Here is an 8,777-nt window from a genome sequence, read left to right on the forward strand (position 1 = left end):
TTTACCTAAAGGCCCTCTAATTGATTTGGGATATGTTTGTTCATATGATGTTCTGAAAACCTGATGTATTAGTATTCAGTAGCTGACTTGAGTCATAGCTGTAACTAAAATCCTGAAGTATTTTGAGATGTTTTAGTCAACTTTTGAAATGCTAACAAAAAATATATTTTTCTAATGTCCAAGTCCCAAATAGGTTCATTTGGCAACTCGGATCATTGTTGGGCATTCACAATGCCCTTAGCTAAATACCTTATTATGAAGAAAAAAAACCTTTCTAGTGAAATATTACATGGAGATTGGTGCTGCTGTCATTGACCACCACATATGACATTCTTCTCTTGAATTGATGAAAAGGTGACTAATCCTTAAATAATTTGCATCGCTCTATAAGGATGAGGCTAAAAAGCCATGTCATTCTAGAATTTAAAACCTCAAAACTTTTCTAGAATATTGTTGAGATGAAGGTGGGGAGATTGAAAGACTTTCATATCCAGAAAAGAAATATATGTTGATTATAAGGGAATATAGATTATAAGAACAGCATTGCAAGCTTTCTGAGTGTGAAAAAATGCTTAATTGGGCATAGAAGATTCATCAAAGAGATAGATAGATAGATAGATAGAAAGAGAGAGAGAGAGAGAGAGAGAGAGAGAGAGAGAGAGGTGGAGAGACACAAATCATGCTGTTGATATATTGGTCTCCAAACAAAAGCAAGTCTGAGAGCAAATCTTAAAAAATTATCTATGTAGTATGAAAACTTTAACATTTACGATATACCTACAGCACAAAAAGAGTCTAACTTCTCCTAATCAACAGTAATGGCTAAGTACATTTCTTTTATTGCAAACATAGTGATTTTCAAAGTTCTACATTAGTTGAGACTACAATAGAGGAGCCTAGTGCTCCTATAAATAGGCCCTTCTAGTTCTTGTTTATAACCACCACAACAAGCCAAGCTTTGGGTTAACTAAGAGGGTGTAATTGGAGTCTTGGAGAGTTATGAGGAAGAGAGGGTTTATAATTTTATCCTTTCAAAAATTATAGCAATTTTATTTTAGCGAAGATATCCTTTTCGGGATCATGGATGTAGGTCTATTTGAAGGACTGAACCACGTAAAATTTTTGTGTTGTTTTTTTTCTTTTTATTCTCTCTATTATTTGTGTAAGTATTTCCACTGTCGGTCTCAACAAATGGTATCAAAGCGAGATTATGACTTAAGAGAGGAGAGAGAAAGGAGCAGGAGGTGTCACATCAACAGTCTAGGTGGAAGACCAGTCAGCGTCACATCAGCGGTCCCGACGTCACTCAGTATTTTTTGGAAGAGGTTGGTTCTGACTAATTTCGACGTATTGATTCCATTTTTTAAGTCATTTTTTTAAATTTGACTTATTTTGTGGTACTTATTGCTGGTTATTTGAGTGAAGATGTTTAATTGGAGATTTATTAAATACTATGACTACATTGAAGAATGAGATTTCATTGTTTGATGGAAAAACTGATTTTACTTTATGGCAATGCATAATTCAAGATTATTTGATGCAGCAAGATCTTGATTCTATATTGCAGGATAAAAAATCGAATGAGATGAAAGATTCAGATTGGAGTACAACTCAAAAGAAGACAGTTAGTATGATTCAGACGACACTGGCCCCATAAATTAAAATCATGGTGTTGAAGGAGACATCACCGAAGAAGTTGTGGGACATGTTGGAGAGCAAGTATGCCTCAAAGACATTAACTAACCGCTTGATAATGAAGATGGATCTGTACTCACTGAAGATGGAGGAAGGAGGTAATGTTATTGACCATTCAAATAAATTTAATGAGTTAGTATCTTGACTATTGAATGTAGGGGAGACGATTGAGGAACAAGAGCAGGCATTGCTCTTGTTGGCTTCACCATCCAGATCTTACAAACCACTGTGCGGTCAATGATAGCAGAAAAAGCACACTGCAGTTAAATAAGGTGATGAAGATTTTGAAAGAGAATCATCGGATGATAGGAGATGAATATTACCCCAGAGAGAGTCGAGTACTGGCTGCGGAGCATTCTGAGAGAGGAAAAAGAAGAGAGGTAACCAATGTGATGGAAGATCGAGATCTGGGCCGAAAGACTTTAGCACTGTTGAGTGCCATTACTGTGGAGAGTTTGGTCACATCCAGGTTCGCTGCCCAAAGTTCAGGGAGGATTTAAAAAGTTTAAAAGAGTTGAAGGGTAGGTCAAAGGGTGATTCTTCCATAAATGTGGTCAATACTGATGATGAAATTTTTCTCTCAAACACGACTGCTATTGAGAGTAATTCTAGCTAGATGATGGATTCTGTTGCTGATATCCATGTATGTACTAATGAGATCTATTTGACACTTTATACACTAAGGGAGATTTTGGCTACGTCAATATGAGAAACAATTTGAAGTAAAAGATTGAAGGCGTTGGAAGAGTTCGCCTGAAGTTCCACAATGATAAAGTCAAAGTAATTTTTGATGTAAGGTATGTGTCTATTGATGGAGCTAATATTATTTCATTGGGTAGCTTGATTTACATAGGTACAATATGTTGGCATTGGAAATTGGTGTGGAGTTTACAAAATGGAAACTTAGTTATGCAAGGAAAAAAGAAAGTGAAAAACATCTACTACTTAGATGGACATGCCTTGTCAGTAAAGATGGAAAATAGCAGAAGGACAGACACTATGAAGATTGAAAAAAGAGTTCATTTCTCCGACAGAGTAGAGATATGTAAGACTTTTAAAAAGAGAGGAATTATTGTGGCAAGCATAGTGGTTTTCAAAGTCCCATATCGGTTGGGACTAAAACAGGGGGAGCTTGGTGCTCCTATAAACAGGCCCTCCTGGTTCTTGTTTATAACCACCACATAAGTCAAGTCTTGGGTTAACTAAGAGGGTATAATCAGAATCTTGGGTAGTTGTGAAGAAGAGAGGGTTTATAATTTTATCCGTTCAAAAATTATAGCAGTTTTATATTAGTGAAGATATCCTTTTTGAAATCATGGATGTAGGTCTATTTAAGGGACCGAATCATGTAAATTTTTTGTATTGTTTTCTTCTTTTTATTCTTTCTATTATTTGTGTGAGTGCTTTCACTGTCAGTCTCAACAATTTTCATGTCAAAAGAAGTTAGATGACCAATTATCCTTTATCTGTGCAGAAATACGAGAGAACTACAAGCCTCTTCCCTCAATCTCTACTTTCAATAAGTTTCTTACTAAATAGAAAGAAATGCAGATTTTGATTTATAATATTGAATAGGAATCGATTTTGTCTATGATGAGCTTTTTTTTGTGTCAATTTGACAAATTTGCAGCTGGCCTTCTAATTATCAGGATTCATTATTACAAAGAAAACTAGTAATATATGTCCCTTAGAAAAGTGATGATAAGAAACAAAACTATACCTATATACTTCACAAGTGCTTGGAACATGCTACCAGCTGGAGATTATGCAAAACAAGGTGCAAATAGACATATATTGTGCAAGGAATATATCTGGTCACGCCACATGAGCGTTACGAGAACAGTAATATTAAATCTACTCTTCGAAACGAAACAATTAAAAACACATTCAGAAGGAGCTGACTGTTGTTAGGTTTTTCTACTTGTCCAAATTATTTTCAGCAGTTTGGAACTTTGAAGTTTCAAAGAGCATTACATCTCGATCCTAGTAACGGCATTGGCTCCACCAGTCTCATCCCCACATATCTGTTTAAAAGAACAATTAATTAGCAAATGCGTACTGAGACTTGATCTGATAAAAAACTGTAAAACAGAGTAAGCTAGAATTTTAAAACAAGAGAGCACATAATTCTAAAATAAGAAATGGCATGAAAATAGCCAATGAATATATATACATACAGACATACAAGGAATTTAAGGATTTTTTATTGGTTAAGGTATCAAAATAGGTATGAAAGTATCAAACTAGGTTAAAATCTTGTGATAAGGTTTCCACTTCCATCAAATGTTAAAAACATGCAATGCTAAGTAGGTACTTCTTATCTATTTGTTGCATTAGGCATCAAACATGTCAAGAGTTACAAGACTTAATTCATGCAAGACAATAATGAGTTAATGATTTCAAAGCTAAGACCAAAGGGCCTTATACTCCTTAAGTAATCAAGATGGGAGAGCTTAGAATAAGGTTGTTTAAAGAAGAATTTTACGACCAGACAACGAAGCTGCACATACCATTTTTTCCTGGAAGGCTCTGATTCCTCGGATGAAAATGCACGAATAGCACGTTTTCCTCGCTTTCTAGTCGCATTCTGCTCCATCAAAGGCATCTTGTTTTCCTTCAGTTAGCAAACAAGCCATTGGTATCAGAAACACTTATGTGGATCCATGTTCTCTGTGAGCTGAGCGCACATGATATGCTACCATGGTTTTTACTATACTTTCACAACTTCAAAATAGTTGAAGATTATATAGTCTATCAAGAAACCATTATTTTCTAGATCTTTATAAATGAGTGCAATCACTGGCATTATTCCATGGCCCAACATGCATTTAGTGTTTCAGTATTATGATAAAATATATGTAAGGTTGAATATGTATTTTGTGGGGCCACAGGATTTGGGCCCATTGATTGGTATCCTCTCTACTCATCACATGCTGAGTAGAGGGATTTTTTTGGTTGGAACCTTTTGTATAATTGAAAGATGCATATGCATGAAATTCTCTATGCAATATATAATTCAGAATGGTTTTGGGTCTAGTTGTCACAGATAATATCACTATAATTATTGGCACTTTCATGCATGTGAAGTCAAGAGTAAGAAGAAGACATTACCATGGAGGCATTCATACTAGATTCTCTCCAAGGCATCATTTGATGTGCCAACCTCATTTCATGTGATAAACCCTCTTCCTGTTATCATAAGATTCATGATGAAGAGTTGGATCCTTTGGAAAAAAATTAACGAAATATGTGTATGGAAAAGAATTTCACTCGTTCTAAAACCGTCAAAGGACTGTTATATGACATTAAGCTATTGACTTGACCATGCATTATTGGTTTCATGTTGGCTTCAATTTCTATTATATGATTTAAAATTATTTGATGTAATAGAAAGAAAATTATATAATTTAAAATAATTTCGATGATTTGTGGTGTAGCTATCAGAGACAATATCACTACAATTATTACCACTTTCATGCATATGAATTTAAGGGTAAGAAGAAGACATTACATTTGAGGCTTAATACTAGGTTCTCCAAATAAGTTTGACGTCTCGGGCATCGTTTGATGCATTGAACCCAGCTTATGTGCTAAACCCTTTGCCTGTTATCATAAGATTCATAATATAAAGCTGGATCCTCTGGAAAAAATAACAAAATATGGGTAGAGAAAAGACTCTTGTGCATCCTAAAATGGTCAAGGGACTTAACCGTTAGGCTATTGACCTTACATTGCAGTATTGGTTTATGTTGGCTTCGATTACCGTCATATGATTTAAAATTATTGATGCAGTAGAAGGAAACTTAAATGGTGTAAAAAATTTCAGCATAGTTTTTGGTCAAGCTATAAATTTAGCACTTTCATGCATGTGAATTTAAGGGTGAGAAGAAGATATTACCATAGAGGCATTCATACTAGTTCTCCAAATAAGCTTGCTGTCTGAGGCATCGTTTGATGTACTGAATCCATTCATGGGCTAAACCCTTCTATTATATAAGATTCATGATATAAAGTTGGATCCTTTAGAAACAATAATGAAATGCGTGTAGAGAAAAGAATTTCACTTGTCCTAGCTAGAATGGTCAAGGGACTGTAACCATTAAGCTATCGACATGACCATGGATTGTTGGTTTCACATTGTTTTCAATTTCTATTATAAGATTTAAAATTATTGATGTAGTAAAAATATATAATTTAAAACAACTTCAGCATGATTTTTGGTCTAGCTATACAAACAATACCACTACAATTATTAGCGCTTTCATGCTTGTGAATTTAAAGGTAAGAAGAAGATATTACCATTGAGGCATTGATATTACGTTCTCCAAATAAAATCGGTGTCTAGGGCATCATTTGATGTATTGAACCCCTATAATGTGTTAAACCCTCACCTTGTTATCATGAGAATCATGATATAAAGTTGGATCCTTTGGAAAAATAACAAAATATGGGTAGAGAAAAGAATTTCACTTATCCTAAAATGGTCAATAGACTACTAACCATTAAGCTATTGACATGACCATGCATTATTGGTTTCATGTTAGCATCAATTTTTGTTATATGATTTAAAATTATTGATGCAGTAAAATGAAATTATATGATTTAAAATAATTTCATCATGGTTTTTGGTCTAGCTATCATAGACAATATCACTACAATTATTAGCAATTTTATGCATGTGATTTAAGGGTAAGAAGAAGACATTACCATCGAGACATTAATACTAGGTTTTCCAAATAAGCTTGATGTTTGGGGCACTATTTGATGTGCTGAACCCATTTGATCTGCTAAACCCTCTTTCTGTAATCATAAGATTCATGATATAAAGCTGGATCCTTTGGAAAATAATGAAATACAGGTAGAGAAAAGAATTCCATTCATTCTAAAACGGTCAAGGGACTGTTAACCAATCAATTTCTATTACATGATTTAAAATTATTCATGTAGTAGAAAGAAAATTATATGATTTTAAACAATTTCAACATGATTTTTGGTCTAGTTGTCATAAATAATATCACTACAATTATTAGTACTTTCGTGTATGTGAATTTAAGGGTAAGAGGAAGACATTACCATTGAGACATTAATACTAGATTTTCCAAATAAGCTTGATGTCGGGGGCACTATTTGATATGCGGAACCCATTTGATGTGCTAAACCCTCTTTCTGTAATCATAAAATTCATGATATAAAGTTGGATCCTTTAGAAACAAATAATGAAATATAACTAGAGAAAAGAATTTCACTCATCCTAAAATAGTCAAGGGACCGTTAACCATTAAGCTATTGATACGACCATGCATTATTAGCTTCACATTGGCTTCAATTGCTGTTATATGATTTAAAATTATTATAATAAAAAAAAATTATATGACTTAAAATGATTTCAGCATGGTTTTCAGTCTAGATGTAACAGATAATATTACTATAACCATTAGCATTTTGATGCATGTGAATTTTAGGATAAGAAGAAGATGTTACCATCAAGGCTTTAATACTAGATTCTCCAAATTAACTCGATGTCCACGGCATCATTTTATGTGCCGAACCCATTTCATGTGCTAAACCCTCTTTTTGTTACCATAAGATTCATGATATAAAGTTGGATCCTTTAGAAAAAAATAATGAAATATAAGTAGAGAAAAGAATTTCCCTCATCCTAAAATGATCAAGGGACCGTTAACCATTAAGCTATTGATATGACCATGCATTATTGGTTTTACATTAGCTTCAATTGCTGCTATATGATTTAAAATTATTGTAGTAGAACGAAAATTATATGATTTAAAATGATTTCAGCATGGTAATTTTTGGTCTAGATGTCATAGATAATATTACTATAACTATTAGCTTTGACAAATGTGAATTTAAAGGTAAGAAGAAAATGTTACCATCGAGGCTTTAACACTAGCTTCTCCAGATAAGCCTGATGTCTGGGGCATCATTTTATGTGCTGAACCCATTTTATGTGCTAAACTCGATGCCTATCATCATAAGATACAAGATATAAAGTTGGATCCCTTGGACAAAGTAACAAAATAGCATGGAGAAAAGAAATTCACTAGTCCTAAAATGGTCAAAGAACCATGAACCATTGAGCAAATGACATGACCTTCTATTATCGATGTTGCATGATTGGGGTTCACTTTATTATATGATTTAAAATTATTGCTGTATCGGAAAGGAAAATTATATATGGATAATTTTAGATGAAATAAAACATGAAGTCAAGAGCTTGAAACTCTTAAACGGCTCACATATTTGGTCCTTATCCGTTCATACAGCTCTAACCCCTTCCTTTTTTGCTCCAACATTTCCAACTTCTTCTTGCACTCGAAAGCTTTATGCTGCATGATAAAAGTTATTAGTAAATAATCAAAATAAATAATAATTGGATTACTTTTTGCTTCAGGAGTCGATACCATCAAGCTATCAATTGATGTCTCTTCTTGTTGCTGCAAGGACAATAATGTCTTTTAAATAAACTTATTGATGAAACTTTCAGACTTTTAAAATGAAGATCATTAAAGACTATTTCAAAATTATTTTTGATAAAGTACCACTGAGCTTCTAGTTAAGGTCTCTACTTTAGAATTAAGCAATGAAAACATTAAGTTTGGAGTTGGTGCCCTCTTCTACAGTAATGCTAATTTTTATAAATCTATGTTGGAAGTCAATATGATAAAGTGAAAGAAAAAAGAAAACTTCAGTAGAGTCAGATTTGGAACTCTACAACGCGATTCTCTATAATTATCGTGTTACAAAACTGAAGTTATAAAAGCTTGCTCATTGATCTAGATGAAGCCAACATGCTGACTTGACGAAGTCTCCTTTCTTGATATAATAAACCCAGCTTCGGTCCTGTCCTCCCTCCAATATTCTACCAGATTTCGACCTGACTTCTCAAAACAATAATATCAGAAAACAAAAGTTTTGCTCTCAAAGTAGTGTCTTGTCTGGTGGATATATTCATAAACTATTCAGTGGCTAGGAGTTTCTTTCTATATATGGTAGATCTTGACACAGGCTTAATTCGCACGTGAATTAAAAATGGACAAACCTGTTATGTTATGGTGGAGAAA

General features: G+C 33.7%; 1 pseudogene; it reads right to left on the reverse strand.

The window, feature by feature from the left end:
- Window positions 1-3,665: 3,665 nt before the first annotated feature.
- Window positions 3,666-6,474, reverse strand: LOC140857361 (uncharacterized; annotated as a pseudogene).
- Between the last annotated feature and the right edge of the window lie 2,303 nt (window positions 6,475-8,777).

This window comes from Elaeis guineensis, chromosome 4 (genome assembly GCF_000442705.2).
Source record: "Elaeis guineensis isolate ETL-2024a chromosome 4, EG11, whole genome shotgun sequence".
NCBI lineage: Eukaryota > Viridiplantae > Streptophyta > Magnoliopsida > Arecales > Arecaceae > Elaeis > Elaeis guineensis.